At 33.1% G+C, this 16,215-nt stretch overlaps 1 protein-coding gene across 3 annotated transcripts in view; it reads left to right on the top strand.

The window, feature by feature from the left end:
* Positions 1-318: 318 nt before the first annotated feature.
* Positions 319-16,215, top strand: part of LOC132728456 (alpha-tocopherol transfer protein-like) — a 35,177-nt gene continuing 19,280 nt past the window's right edge. The window contains exon 1 of one of the 3 annotated variants that reach the window (XM_060714101.1): positions 319-341. The gene's annotated coding sequence lies outside the window, so the exon portion shown is untranslated. The other 2 variants (XM_060714099.1, XM_060714100.1) reach the window with 2 other exon arrangements.

Below are 16,215 nucleotides of genomic sequence, written 5' to 3'. Positions count from 1 at the left end.
ATAGTTAATTAAACATAAATTATCGAAGACAGTTTTAATCTTAATGGATTTACAGGTTTAATACATTGACCCACATTTACTTTATAATCAGTGGCCAAATAAACAGACCTTAAAACGACCAACGGTAAAGTTGAAAGTTTATGTTAAAACAATAGATTTGCACCCGTCACAAGTCCTCTTTATTGAGTGAGAAAAATACCTTTAGTTGCCCGATGACAATTTTCACGTACATTCAGTACGCTTTAATCGATATGAATGGAGAGTATAAGGTCTATATAAACACAAGAGGGGGAAAATACACCGACTGACCCGAGACGCTCTGATACCGGGCTATATATAGTGTAAGTCAATCCAATCTCGTTACATACCGTTCAAACTGCAGCCTCTCTGATCATGTCAGATATATAAACATCATTTAAGTAATCAAAGCTGTGAGAACAGTAAGTGTATAAAACCGTGATTAATTATATTGCTATAATCATTCGGATACTGATTTAAAAGTAAATAAATTTTGGACGAGAGGTCAGCTACATTGGACAGGTAATTAATTATTATTATTTAATACGATTTTTTGCATTTGAAAAAAACGGTTGGTTAATTTTCAATAAATATTTTTTTTATAATTGGGATAAAAAATCAGTTATTTTATATTTTTCCTTGAATGTGCGCATAAATTTTATTTATTTATGTGTTTTTTTATCCCATATACGTAATGTAGATTATATTAAAACATGAAGTAATTGTTTGTAATCAACAACAACAACAACTATACATATTTATAAGTGGTTATTAATAGTTTTATAAAAAGATGTTCCCATTGGGGTATTGCACGAAATGATCTAATTTTGCATTTTAATATTTCATATACATGTAGCCTATGCCATATACATGTAGTAACAATTTTAAGAGTGTATGTTGTAAAAAAGCAATGATACCAAAAACAATTAAGATATTTTTTCTCTGTATCTACCGTGCGAATATGCCATTTCTGATATCTATCATCGTGCCATTGGTAAGACTAAATCAACGTAAAACGTCTGTGACTTATTGACTGTGCCATTAATATGGCTAAATCTAATATGACTTAGCCAGTCCTGCACAATGGGTCAAATATTTTGTTTAAACATAACATGCATTTTATTCGCTGGTGTTAACACGTTCAGCTATAAATAAATTTCAAGAATTTATTTCCTCAAATACGATTTCCTTCATGTACACTCAATATTGTAATCATTTCTTTATCAATTGACATCTTTCTGTATTCAACCAATCAAAACGAACGAAAATATTAGCTTATCTTTTCTTTATAAAAGGTCATATTTTAATGTATTAGGTCTGTAATTGTTTTTGACAGTTACGATTTCTCATATTAGTTTTTTTTAACCCCTCTTTATCTTTCCCCTTTTATTTCTTTCTTCTAAGACTGTCGACCGTTTAACCTTTATTATTGGGGACTCTTTAAATGGTTATAAGTACGGCAAGCTCTCTAGGCAACAAATCGTTGATGCTGGAATTATAAATTTACAAAAACCTACACGTCCGAAAGAATTTGATGAGTTGTAATTACGAGCATTGACATGTACGTTTGAAAGTTTGATATTTATTGTGACATTGGCAACTTAAGTGTTTTAATTATGTCATCTAGCATAATTCATTTTGTCACTTTCATGACTGATTGATAATAAATTTAACCGTTATAGCCATCTGGTTGCTACTTTAAAGCATTCGTGTTTAAGTTCATGATATATAATTTAAAATTTTTAAGTTTTTTTTTTAAAACGAAAAAAACCAGGAAAATAATTATTCATTAAAAATACTTGAAACTTTAATTTTCCCTTTTTTTATTAAATATATAAACAAATACATTAAATACAAAAAAGTAAAAAAATAAAAATAAAAAATTAAAACATTTGAATAAATCATCCCTTAGTCATATAATTATTTCATATTTTCATTTTCTTTCTAGCTTTATTAAAAATATTGCTCATCATTGTTTTTTTCTTAAAAAAAATTTTTTTAACCTTGCCAAAATATGGTTCGCTGGGGTCAAAACTGCTGCAACTTTAATTTCTTTAACCTTATTTTTCTAAATTTCTATTTATTAATTTTTTATTTTAAGTTAATTTTATAATTTTTATTATTAAAAAAAAAATAGTGTTTGACCCATGGATAAAAATAGTTTTGGATCCCAGTCTATTTTAGATCCATCTTTGCTATCTTTCCCTTGAAAAAAGTTGGGAAGCAACAAATGGAACCCTTTTTAACTAATCCCCAATCTTCCCATTTTAAAATTGTGGTTTTTTGTACCCTCATTATAATAAAAACTACATGAATATTATGCAATTATAAATTAGTACTCAGTTACCTGGTGTTTTAATTTTCAATTAAGGAAGCACGTTTAAAACAAACATACTTTTTACGAGAAAAAAGTGCACATGATAATATCTATCTTAATGATTGATTTGAACATGTCAAACTGCGGTTATTTCTTAATTTATCGTAAATAAACATAAATAATGTCTGAATTTAATGTTGAATATACAAATGCATTTAAGTATATTTAGTTACAGAATTGTTTGATATTTATAATGAAATATGAATGTTTTCATCATCATTCTTTACTTAACATGTTAAGTCTATATTTGGTCTGAGCAGTGCTTTTTGACTATGCATTTTAATATTGTCTATGTTTTATATGTGTCAATCACGTTTATAAATATCCCCTGTCTGTTCGGTGCTTGGTGCCTTTCCGTTGGCCCCGTATGGCTGAATCTTGTGGGCTGCATTATATAAATATATATATCTAATATTCTGGGCTGTGTTGTTCTTCACTGTTTCTTCATGTGCTTATAGGGTGTTATTACTTTAAACTTCGGTTTATAGACATTCATTTTAATGTTTTATTTTTAAATTAAGAAGTGAATCAGTAGTTCTTAGAACATGCATTCTTTATAAAGTATATTTCACTTAAATATGCTAGAAATGAACAAAAGTTGCTGTCATGCCAATTGCAAGTAGTTCTGAACTAGTTTGTCTACAATCTTGCCTGATCTCATTGTGTATTACCATCGTTTTGGCTTATTCTAAACATAGCTTTCCATTCTATACCTGCATAAGAAAATGTATGGCAAAACATTGAGAAAGAGCTAACATTATTAAGACGTGTGTTAACTTATAAGTTAAAAAGTCTTTTCTAGCATTATTTTTTCTTACATTTTGCACATACAATGCAGACTAATAGACACTTCATTTTTTCGTAATCAATTTTATTATTAATTACATGATATTGGTGTGAGTAAAAAACAATCACAGTACAAAATACTTAACATTTCAATCATGTACAAGTATATATCTGCTCTACAAATGCACTCATAAATAAAGCTGATTCCTCAGGGGTATATATAAATGCATGTATGTAACACATGTTGAAAAGTGCATGTTATTTTGTGTGTAAAGATCAAACGTTTACCGCCTACAATAAACTCTTATAATTCCATCGTAAATAAATATTTTGGCAAACCTTTAAACTGTTATTATTATAATTATTATTATCTATTATTAATTTTTATTATTATTATTTTATTATCATTATCCGTGTAATTATCCTAATCATCGTTTTGATTGATGTTTAGAGATTACATGTTTAATTAAGATAGTTTATACGAATCTATTTTAGTTCGATTGTGTTTGAAGCTATAAGTATATTGAAAAACTCTCGAATCCGTTCCTGGAACCAACTGGTACAAAGCAATGAGTGTAAAGTTTCCTGCTCATGGAAGCAACGACTTGCCACTGACGGGGTTTGAACCCATGCAGTGAACAATTCTTGGATTACTAGTCCAGCTCGTTAACCACTCGGCTACGCTGCCATAGTTCAATTACGAATAATATTTGTATAAGTCTCCATTTTGGCTTCCACCTGTTTAAATTACTCAGTATTTGATAATATTTTTTTACATTATTTAACTTTTGATAAGAGAAGGTTGCATTGATATCTGAGTCCTACATACCTGAAGAGTTCATTGCCTCACATCAGAACACATTCTAGAAAAAAAAACATATAAGCCGGAAACTGGTGGGTGTCAACAGGTGGCGCACTTTTTATTCACACTTGACATGACCAAACTCAATCTACCGAACTTAATGTATTTTATAGTTTTATGCAATGCCCCATCCTTTTCTCCATATGTGTTAAGAATGGAAGTATGCAATTATTTTACTTGTCAACGTGAATTTTAATCTAAATAAGTATTATAGTAGTGACATAGTTACATTTTATCACAAAAGAAAGATTCTTATACATACATTGTTTAATAAAAATGTCATGTCGACTTTATAGAATATAGTGATGATATATTACTTTGTGAAGATGACATTGGCTCCGCTAAATTTGTAGGCATTCTTATTTCCATATACTTCAAGTTCATATTCTAACTGACTTTTGTTATGAAAACTTAAATAACTTGTGTTCTATTTGCATACACTAATAAAACTTTTTACAATATGCATATTTGAGTAAATCTGTTGAAGTATCCCTTAAGATTCTTCCGCATACGAAGTAGTCCGGTTTAGGAAGACTATATGATATATAGGTATCGTTACGCGACAATGTTGTCTGAACAAAAAATAAGTGTACATAAACTAAATGTTGTTAGCTAATGACATTTTATTGCTGTTATAAAGCGAGTTTGTATAACGTCAATATAATCATAAAATCGGTCGTACAACGTACAAGAAGTGCATCTTTTTTTCATAAAATATTATTGAAGCGAAATATCTGTGGTTAGAAAACGTGCATTATTTAGAAAAACAAAACAACTTAAAGATGATATTTCAAAAAATTAACAAAAAAGTAACATTTAAATTGTAACATTTAGAAAATTGTCATAAACACACTTGAAAGCGATGAATGTATGTATAAAATCAGTGTGGAAAACAACAACATGTCAATGAAATATTTGATACACGGGTATGCTTTACATTAATGTTGTCGAAATGTATTAATATTTTAGGATATCAAATGTGATAATTATAATACATACTAAATTATTCAATTATTATCAAAGCCAATGTTTGGCATGAAATATAAATACCTTATAAAATACAAATAAAAAGTTTCTCAACTGGCACAATATTTATTCTGAGAAAAAATACATGTACACAGGAAAAAACAACAGATAGATATTTATCAACAAACCTCTGTGCATCAATACGATATAAAGTTACAAGTACAATAAACAAACTTCTGTGCCTCGATAAATTTACAGGTACAATAAATAGCAGTCAAATAGACGTCTGCTCACCGTTAGTTACTGCATCTCTCATAAAAGTGAACGGTGTGTGCCTTTGCTTACAGCGGTAAAATAAATAATCTCGTTTGATTACAATGACAAACAAAATACTTGAGGAAGGAAATAATAGTGACATTGAGGGTGAAAAACTCGCGAATGCTTGATATATTGATTTCGCCGAAATAAAAGCCAAATGTTAATGAATATAAAAATTAAAATGAAACAATGTAAATAAACCATTATTTTCAATTCATTCATACATTATTGTTAAACTGTTTCACCTGAAACAACAGGATGTTGTTCTCATTTCGTCAGTTGATTTTTGTCTGATGAATGTCATCGTTTAAATGGTATGGCTACTGAAAGAACAACATGCATACTTGCATAATATCGGAATAGCTGTGCACATGCATTTGAAGGTGACACATGGACTGAAGAGATCTCTTCTTTTCAAAATTGTTAGAAATGCTTCGCAGACATAAATTCAAAATTATCAAATATTTTATTGTGTGAGCGTGGATGGTGGATTGTATCCACTTTATCCGAGATGTTGAATTTCAAGAGTTTGAATGTTGAAGCTTGAATACAACTTAAGACAGTTCCAGGACGAGAGAGAGGCTAGGTCAAACAAAATGTGCCATTTTACTTTTTTGATTTGTTTTATTTCCACTGCTTTCAAGTAATCTCAGCTCATAAAAACAGTTGTAGAGTGCAATGTGGAATCTGTCAAAAAATGCCATTCAATGTATCTAATTTATATATATAAATATTCCTTTCCTACCAAGTTTAAACATTTAGACTATTGAACAACGATTTCAATACTTTTATATGTAAGATATATAATTACTTAGACTTCTGCTAAACGGGCGGGCATGAAAGATGTTACATTTTTCATTAGCTCTCAAAAACCAACTCAATCGAACCGAGCTTCTATTGCCATTTACTACTTGGTGCTTCATTTCTCTCCGGGGATCTCCCCTTTTCCAGATATTTTACCACTGACTTCCTAAAACAGTTTGTACATGAGTTCTAATGTCTAATTAGCTTAAACATATTTATTTATTTTCCCTGAATATCTATATACAAAACAAATCTAACATTCTTATATTCAAGAAAATGATTGGAACGGAAGACTATGTCTTGTCAAATTCTTCTCCTTTTTAGTGTATTTTTATTATGTATCGAAGTTTGTACTATATCAAATATTATAACAAATCGGGAAAATAAATATTTTTGAAAAAAAATATAAAGATGCGAAAAATGTGTTGAAACTAGGATACTTTTGTGTAACTTGTCTAACAATTGTCATTGGCTTCATAACTGTGAATACGCAACCATTTAAAGGAACTCCACTGAGGTTCAAAAGTCTAATATCATAAAATTATTCTTTTACACAGATCAGCTGGGGCACGTAAAACAGGAAGACATGCAAAAAATAATTCAGAAATATACTAAAAACTGAACTGAATTGCGTATTTTTGTGCTATTTTTTGATTTTGCACACAAGTTACTGATCTAGACCTACATCAAACTGAGCATTAATCTCAAAAAAATATTTCCAGTTTCGTCATGTCAAAAAACCTCAGTGGAGTCCCTTTAAGGTCTTCCAGAGTTTCAACTCCAAATGTTCCATTTCACCGTCTTAAATTTGTACAGATGTATACACAAATCGATCTTGAGCAATTTACCTGAAAGGTCCGATTTCATTATTTCATGTATCAAGAAAATTAAAGTTGATACCACTTAATTTGTAGTATAATCCAACATTTATACCTTCCTATGTTGATTGGAAAGTATTTAACTGATGACCTAACTGATATGGCAGTTGAAAATAGTTCGGTCTATTAATTGTTTCTTTACAGAAAAGATTCGGATGGGTGATAATACTAATACTTCATATGATATTTATACAAATGAAAGGTAGCGGCTGGATTATTACAAAATAGTACAATTGGAGTCCGAATGTTTCAAGACTTTATAATTAAACCACATTTTATGTTGTTGAAATTTGCATTAACTGGTGCTAGGAGGTGGGAATGGTAGAATATATTAACCACTGATGCCCACGGAATCTACAACATTGCTGATTTTGTTGTCTTAGTTTATACTTTCACTATCTTACTAGCAAGAAGACTCTTGTCCTTATTTTACAGTATTATTTTATATAATGAAGGTATATGATATTTATACAAATGTGAGGTAGTGGCCGGATTTATCACAAAATTGTACTATTGTAATTTGAATAATTCCAGATTTAATTATAGAACCTCATTTTACATTGTTGAAATCTGCTAAAGCTGGTGTTACATGTAGAAGGCGGGGGTGGTAGAACGCATTAACCACTGAGTTCATGAACAAACTCAGCCAAACCGAGTCTGCGACATTTATTTTGTTGTTGGTTTTGTGTTAGTTTACATCTTTCACTCTCTAACAAGAGGTCTTTGTTGTGCTTATTTAGGATAATTGGCTATGATGCAGTATTATTTTATATAATGACTGTACTTGATAACTTAAAATACTACTGATCTCGACAATTGAAAACAAATTTAAAAGTTTTTACCAAATTAGTGTCTTTTTTATCCGAGCTTATTGAAATGAAAATTATGTAAATGTGTAACCACCTCCGTGGTCGAGGGGTTAGAGTCGATGACTTCTAATCCAGTTACCTCTCTGGCGTGGGTTCGATCCCCGGGAGATGCTTTGGTAGTTTAGCGCGGAGGAAGGTAGCCTAGTACTGGTGTAACTCTCCAGGAACGATGGTTAGGAAAGTACCCACCTATATGACTGAAATACTGTTGGGAAAAGGCGTAAAATGAAACAAACAAACAAACAAATGTGAATGTGTATCTGAAACTACTAGTATAGTAAATAACTCGTTAAAACTAATGCTAGAGTAAATAAATGTCACAAATTGGATACATTTATAGACAACATTGATATATAACATGTTTTCACACAAAAGTTTGTCTACGTCAAACGTAGATGATTACATTATAGCTACCGGTATATGTTTTATGTTTTTATTTCATTTCATGATATTTATTTGATGGGACAGTTAAAGCTGGTCCAGTTTTTTTACTTCAAGTATACCTTTTATTTCTGTCAAATAATCGTACATCTTAAATAGAATAAGTTCTCTTAGCGATTGTTCTCGTATAATGTTTTTGTTATCGTTTTCATTCCAAGTGAGTATTGATTAACGAAACCATTCGTAAATGAAATAAAAAAATAATTTAACTTCATAATATAAATCTATAATCAGTAATCAATCATAATTTTAAACGCCCACATGTGACTTTAATTGTCGTAATGTACCTAAATCCATTTAATGTGATCAAAAGCAAGCATCGTTTTGTTAACAAAAATTATCTCTTGAAAACATGATATTCAGCCTGATCAATCTTCGTAAAATTGAACAAACAAGAAAATCGTAGACAATAAAGTGGCTGTGCTCGTGCAGTTAATATTACATGTTACAATGAAAAATAATTTCATTGATTTGTATGTTAATTTCAGAACAATTTTTGCTAGCAAGATTCAAAATAAAAGAAAATTGATATGCTTGTTATTGGCTGTGTCGATATCTGGTTGAAGGACATTTCCTTAAATCAAGGGATAAAAACTGGATTAATAATATGTTAATATAATGATTTGCTTCACAACATACGCTGAATTCTTTAGCTGTCTATTATATGCATAAAATTATTTAAAATCTGTCGATAGATTGCCTATAAGAATGCGTCGTATAATTTTTTGCAATTCATATTAAAAATGTATTACTTTTTATGTTAACATCAATTGCATTTTATTGGGCATAGCATTCCTACCTAAAATGCAATTATATAAAATTTGTACATTTAATAACTACATACTTACCACAAAATAGCTAGAATAAGAACCTTGAAGATAGTCCAAAATATCACCATAAAGCGATTAGGATGTATAGGGATGTAAAATCAATCTGTGTATATCGAAAAGCCTCCTATATATATTTTTAAAACTTCTAAATTTGCAGATTGATTGATTTAATCATAAGGAATGATGCAACCAAAGAATATGTAGATTTAAAACCTACGTATGATATAATCCAACATTTTGTAAAGATAAAACGCTTGGGGAAAAGGGAACAATATGTGATAATCGCAAAATCAGTTTGATCGATTCTGTTCGTGAGAGACATATAAATATGCCGCATCTCACCCCCCCCCCCCGGCACCGGTTATCACTGTATAACCAAAATTTAATCTTCAGAAAAGTGCGTTTGACCTATTGTATATTTGTAATAAAAGTATTATTATGTTTTAGTATGTATTAGGTTAACGTGTTTCATCACCTTAGATTATGATCTTTTTTGTAATTAATCATCTTTATATAAAAAATGAGAAAAGATAAAAAAGCATTTATACATAAACGAAATAGACAAGGCTGAAGTAATTAAAGTTGATATTTTTATGAAAAATATTTTAGGTATTCGACTACAGGGACGTTGTCATTTTATATGAAGGTCTCTATCTTTCAAACCTTATAATGTCTATGATACTTTCGTGTGTGTCACCTAATCCATTCATTTTTTCTGTAAGAACATAACAAGGTATTGAAAGACATTCATGTTATAACGAAGGTTGGAAGAGAATGAAGAAACTCTACACTATTCAGTACAAGAATGAAACATTTGGGGGTTTTATTACGTTGATTTTATCAATAAAGAAAATCCTTCGTTGATTAATACGATTTAGTTACTTGCACAATATATCTAACAAACAAAGTCTTTTACTGCAGTTTTGAATAAACTTTGGTATCTTTTGCAAACGCCACTAATTGAAGTGAACATTTGGAAACAAAGGCAGTCTTTTCATGACTTAAAGATGAATTGAGATATTGCGTAAAAGGGGCTACCATGCGCGATGTCAGGGACCGTTATTTAGGTCTTGTTTAGTCGGGGATATTAACGCGGAAAATAAACTTAACTTTATAAAACAAGCGACTACTTCTTATGTTAAACCAATTTTAAAATTATAAAAATCTACGTCTGGCTTAATAAGCAATTATAAAGTTACATGTTCGGATTGCATAATTTATTAGGACACTGAAAGGAAATAATGCATGTTGAAGTAACTACTCGTTATAAGGTGCAGTTTACATTATAAATATCCAGCAGGATATGCGGTGTAACATTGATGTTTTAGTTTAATATAACGAAAGGACTTGGTTCACCGAGAGAGTAAGTGATATTCATTATCGTGTATATTTTTACCTCGTAGATAAGCCTTAGCTAACTGTCATTTATTTAAAGATATTTGTGAATCTGTTCTATTTTTTTCCGTTTTTTTTCACACTTGAACTTGTCATGCACATACGAAGTGTTTATGTATTCCTTACTCATGCTAATTTATTTAACAGATTAAATTTAAAATATTTGAACGAAATGTTATCATACAATGGGGCTATTTTTTGAATACCGTGCCATTTAACAGTTAATAATTTTGTAATTACATGTTGGTATTAATGAGTTGTTGTAAAGTCGTTACGGCTGGGTCATGGAGGTCTTTCGCAATTATATTTTTCATGTTCTCCTAACCTAAATCTTAACAGACCGGTTAATGTGGATTTATTAATAATAAATGTACTTTTTATTTGTTATTATATGAATCAGAATTTTAGGTCATCACTTGTTTTGTTTTGTTCTGTTCTGTTATAACATAATCATAATAAATCAATCTTTTTCGAAAGTATCCATTTGGGCACATTTGAATTATAAATTATACAATAATGATAGATTTTTTTTACAAGTACTCACCATGAATTGTTGTGTTCGAATCATGGCTTATGCTCACTTTAGACTCTTTTTGTACAAATCTGAAGTACATGTAGTGCATTTACCTATAACGATAAGGTAGAAAAAACAAACGTGATAACTTAATGTTTAATACCATCAAAATTTAATGCAGCATTTCCAACTATTCATCAATATAGTAAATCATTTTTGGTTGTTTTGTTGTTATTGAACCAGAATCATTTCCATTTGCTCGGTCGCCTTGTTTTAACTCTTATGTTACTTTTGATTGCCTAAAATAATCTGTTTTCTATACAGTATGTAAGATTGTGTTTATTTATTTTTTTTAAACGATATAAAAATGATCATGTTAATTTAAACACATAATGAGAGGCTACATATTTTCCAAAATGAATTTATTAATTTAAACCGAATAGATGAATATTTATGCAAAATGTCTGCTTTGAAACCACCAAACTTTCATGAATATGAAAAGAGATTATTGTAATATAATAATACAGTATTGTTCCATGTATTCTTATAAATATTAAACAGATTATTAGCATTCGTACTCGGAATAATATTACAGTAATAGCGTTGTATATCATAGACACTTCTTAGATATATTCATATAATCTGTTCGTAGAAAATCTTGAAAAATATGCCGCTGTTGCAACAGTCATCTTATATATTACTTTTGGGATGTCATTTTGCATTATTTGCATACATTACTGTCTCATCTTAACGCACTGTTATAACGATAAATTATCTTTAATGGCAATTAATCAGTAAAATTGTTAACAGTTTCTATGATATACTGATTAATTTGTAATCGATATTTATAATGCAAATTCATGTAGTAAAATGGAATTCATTGTTCGTGATTTTTATCAAAAGCTGTTGGGTGCAGGTGTATAAAGAGTTTATGCTATAAATTAGACGTTTTATTAACTTAAAAAATAGGTCAGTCCAGGGGACTTTCCCTTTAGATAATTTCTTATCCTTATTGAATTGACCTATTTGTATATGAAATATATGTGTTTGTATGATTTGATGTGCTATCTTCTTCTAGAGTATATTGTATATCATTTCAATAGATCCCATTCAGATCTAAGTCACTGAAGATAAAAAGTGAATTAACAAGCATAATATTTTTACTTATTTATTAGCGTAGCATGTGGTCCTGAATATTGTAATAATTTACTACCACAAGGTTTAGCAATTTATTATTTTACAACAAAACATGTAGTGTTTTATTATGGCCATCTATTATTTGACAAAACAATAAATAATGCACAGGTTATGGAGTGTCCCCCACTAGTGTAATAAACTTCATGACTTCCTCGTGCTTGGTGGATAGAGCCCCGTACTGATTAATCGGAATTTATTTACCCCACTTGTGGTAGCAGACACATTTTATTCGCTATTCCATGAAACATACCGGATGGCTCTTTAATTGTTTATGCATTATCAGCAATTCATCTTCCTAAAGGACTGAGACATTTCAAAAACCTCATTATATATTATATACAGCATTAATATGCTCGTTTTAATGTTATAAACTTCAAAGCAAAATTATCATTTGATGACTTTCGTAGAATGCCTGTTTCTGGAAACGCATCAAAGCATCGATTACATGTCTGAAACTCTTCAAAGCAATGAAGTCAACTCTTAGCCTCCTTAGCAACAATAATATTTGTATGTTACTTTGTTTAATAGTTTAGGTAACATTTGAGACTCAAACTCATCAATGTAATTCGATAAACCTTCTATCAGCACTGTTATTTTATAAACTGTGTAATTTGTTGCATTTTTAAAATCCTTTAAATATTTGACATTCTTTAAAGCAAATTTGTTATTTGATACATTTTACAGCAACGATAATATGACAGCAAAATTCAAAGCAGAAATTAATTTGGCAAACTTTTAAAAAATAGTTTTTTTGAAATTTTATGCATTTCTACGCTTTTAAGTTATTTCATTGTCATAATAGTAAATATCAACACATTTAAGAACGGTAAATTTGAAAATATTGCAGAGAGAGCATGTACATGGACGGTACTTGAAGTGGCACCATATCACCGGCTTAAGTAGTACTCAATATTTAAATTAAAAATGGTGATTTTTTTTTAATTTATAAATATCCGTAGACATTATGTCCTTTGATTTACAGTACAAAGCGTAAGGACATAAAGAAAAAAGAGATCGAATGAATGAATGCACTTTCGAAAACCTTGAAAGCAACACAGTTATTTGATATATGCAGGGATCAATTGTATAAGATTTGTTTTAAAAAAGAAATATTTTATTTTAAAAATCACCGCTGGTTCTTGTTGCTGGGTGGTGTGGGGTTTGCGTTCACTGAACGCCGCCTTTTCTATGTCCGTGAAGTACGCGGGCTAACGGGCTAGCAGTCTAGCGGGCTGACAGTATGAACTGAGCGGGCTAGCAGTCTAGCGGGCTAACAGTGTGAACTGGGCGGGCTAGCAGTCTAGCGGGCTAGCAGTGTGAACTGGGCGGGCTGGCGGGCCAGCGGGCTAAAATCTAAAACTTTATTGATTGAACATAAAAATGTTATGATACATTACCTGGCAGTGTGAAGTGGGCGGGCTAACAGTGTAGCGGGCTAGCAGTGTGAACTGGGCGGGCTGGCGGGCCAGCGGGCTAAAATCTAAAACTTTATTGATTAACGTTATGATACATTACCTGGCAGTGTGAAGTGGGCGGGCTAGCAGTGTAGGAGGCTAGCAGTGTGAACTGGGCGGGCTGGCGGGCCAGCGGGCCAAAATATAAAACTTTATTGATTGAACATAAAAACAGTATGATACATTACCTGGCAGTGTGAAGTGGGCGGGCTAGCAGTGTAGCGGGCTAGCAGTGTGAACTGGGCGGGCTGGCGGGCCAGCGGGCTAAAATCTAAAACTTTATTGATTGAACATAAAAATGTTATGATACATTACCTGGCAGTGTGAAGTGGGCGGGCTAACAGTGTAGCGGGCTAGCAGTGTGAACTGGGCGGGCTGGCGGGCCAGCGGGCTAAAATCTAAAACTTTATTGATTGAACATAAAAACGTTATGATACATTACCTAGCAGTGTGAAGTGGGCGGGCTAGCAGTGTAGCGGGCTAGCAGTGTGAACTGGGCGGGCTGGCGGGCCAGCGGGCTAAAATCTTAAACTTTATTGATTGAACATAAAAATGTTATGATACATTACCTGGCAGTGTGAAGTGGGCGGGCTAACAGTGTAGCGGGCTAGCAGTGTGAACTGGGCGGGCTGGCGGGCCAGCGGGCCAAAATCTAAAACTTTATTGATTGAACATAAAAACGTTATGATACATTACCTAGCAGTGTGAAGTGGGCGGGCTAGCAGTGTAGCGGGCTAGCAGTGTGAACTGGGCGGGCTGGCGGGCCAGCGGGCTAAAATCTAAAACTTTATTGATTGCACATAAAAACGTTATGATACATTACCTGGCAGTGTGAAGTGGGCGGGCTAGCAGTGTAGCGGGCTAGCAGTGTGAACTGGGCGGGCTAGCAGGCCAGCGGGCTAAAATCTAAAACTTTATTGATTGAACATTAAAACCTCATGATACATTTCCTAGCAGTGTGAATTGGACGGGCTGACAGTGTAGCGGGCTAGCAGTGTGAACTGGGCGGGCTGGCGGGCCAGCGGGCTTAAATCTTAAACTTTATTGATTGAACATTAAAACCTCATGATACATTTCCTAGCAGTGTGAATTGGACGGGCTGACAGTGTAGCGGGCTAGCAGTGTGAACTGGGCGGGCTGGCGGGCCAACGGGCTAAAATCTAAAACTTTATTGATTGAACATAAAAACGTTATGATACATTACCGTGGCAGCGTGAAGTGGGCGGGCTAACAGTGTAGCGGGCTAGCAGTGTGAACTGGGCGGGCTGGCGGGCCAGCGGGCTAAAATCTAAAACTTTATTGATTGAACATAAAAACGTTATGATACATTACCTGGCAGTGTGAAGTGGGCGGGCTAGCAGTGTAGCGGGCTAGCAGTGTGAACTGGGCGGGCTGGCGGGCCAGCGGGCTAAAATCTAAAACTTTATTGATTGAACATAAAAATGTTATGATACATTACCTGGCAGCGTGAAGTGGGCGGGCTAGCAGTGTAGCGGGCTAGCAGTGTGAACTGGGCGGGCTGGCGGGCCAGCGGGCTAAAATCTAAAACTTTATTGATTGAACATAAAAATGTTATGATACATTACCTGGCAGCGTGAAGTGGGCGGGCTAGCAGTGTAGTGGGCTAGCAGTGTGAACTGGGCGGGCTGGCGGGTCAGCGGGCTAAAATCTAAAACTTTATTGATTGAACATAAAAATGTTATGATACATTACCTGGCAGTGTATAGTGGGTACTCAAGATCACTTTACGGTCTAAACTTGGTCACGCTTCCTTAAAATCTAGGTTACTATGTCAACTTTTAGAAATGTCATTTCCGCGCCATAACTCCAGTTTTGCAAAAGGGGATAGAAATCAGTGATATATACTGTGCATAACAAGTGAATGATTTTTGGGACCTCGGTATTCACACTGTTAGCCCGCTACACTGCTAGCCCGCCCACTTCACACTGCCAGGTAATGTATCATAACGTTTTTATGTTCAATCAATAAAGTTTTAGATTTTAGCCCGCTGGCCCGCCAGCCCGCCAGCCCGCCCAGTTCACACTGCTAGCCCGCTACACTGTCAGCCCGTCCAATTCACACTGCCAGGTAATGTATCATAACGTTTTTATGTTCAATCAATAAAGTTTAAGATTTTAGCCCGCTGGCCCGCCAGCCCGCCCAGTTCACACTGCTAGCACGCTACACTGCTAGCCCGCCAACTTCACACTGCCAGGTTATGTATCATAACGTTTTTATGTTCAATCAATAAAGTTTTAGATTTTAACCCGCTGGCCCGCCATCCCGCCCAGTTCACACTGCTAGCCCGCTACACTGCTAGCCCGCCCACTTCACACTGCCAGGTAATGTATCATAACGTTTTTATGTTCAATCAATAAAGTTTTAGATTTTAGCCCGCTGGCACGCCAGCCCGCCCAGTTCACACTGCTAGCCCGCTACACTGCTAGCCCGCCCACTTCACACTGCTAGGTAATGTATCATAACGTTTTCATGTTCAATCAATAA

The sequence above is a fragment of the Ruditapes philippinarum genome, unplaced genomic scaffold (genome assembly GCF_026571515.1).
Source record: "Ruditapes philippinarum isolate M1 unplaced genomic scaffold, ASM2657151v2 ctg1901_1_1_1_1, whole genome shotgun sequence".
Taxonomy (NCBI): domain Eukaryota; kingdom Metazoa; phylum Mollusca; class Bivalvia; order Venerida; family Veneridae; genus Ruditapes; species Ruditapes philippinarum.
This window is presented reverse-complemented; position numbering and strand designations above follow the sequence as displayed.